Raw genomic sequence first — 513 nt, forward strand, 5'->3', positions numbered from 1 at the left:
AATACAGGAGGACCAGTTGTGAAAGACTTAGTACCGTTTGCTAGTGAACATGCACTGAATGCAATATGCGGTATTGTATCTTATTTATAAATACACAGAATTTCATTTTGTACGACATACAAATAATTTAAGATAAAGTGCAATTTTTTTAAATTTGAGAATATCGATACTACTGATCATTAATAATGTATAATTTTCACATTTACAAATTATAATAGTGTTACGTTCACGAAACCTAAGCTTTTCGTCACTCACGCACTCCTGCGCGGAAATGAATGAACACAAGTTTGTAAATAGAAATGAACACTTTAATAATAAATGAGAACACAAGAAATGCAAAAAGGTGACAGCGGGTCGGAACACGTCCGTCAGTTCCAACCGTTCGCTTTCAAAAATCCATGGCATTTGTTTAACATCCGAATCTCGATTGTCTCTCGGGAAACTCATCTCTTGATTACTTTGCGCTTAACTCTTCCGAAATACCGTGTGTCACGAGCGTGCGACAGCCGGAGA

This window comes from Wasmannia auropunctata, unplaced genomic scaffold (genome assembly GCF_000956235.1).
Source record: "Wasmannia auropunctata unplaced genomic scaffold, wasmannia.A_1.0 LD291968.1, whole genome shotgun sequence".
Classification (NCBI taxonomy): Eukaryota; Metazoa; Arthropoda; class Insecta; order Hymenoptera; family Formicidae; genus Wasmannia; species Wasmannia auropunctata.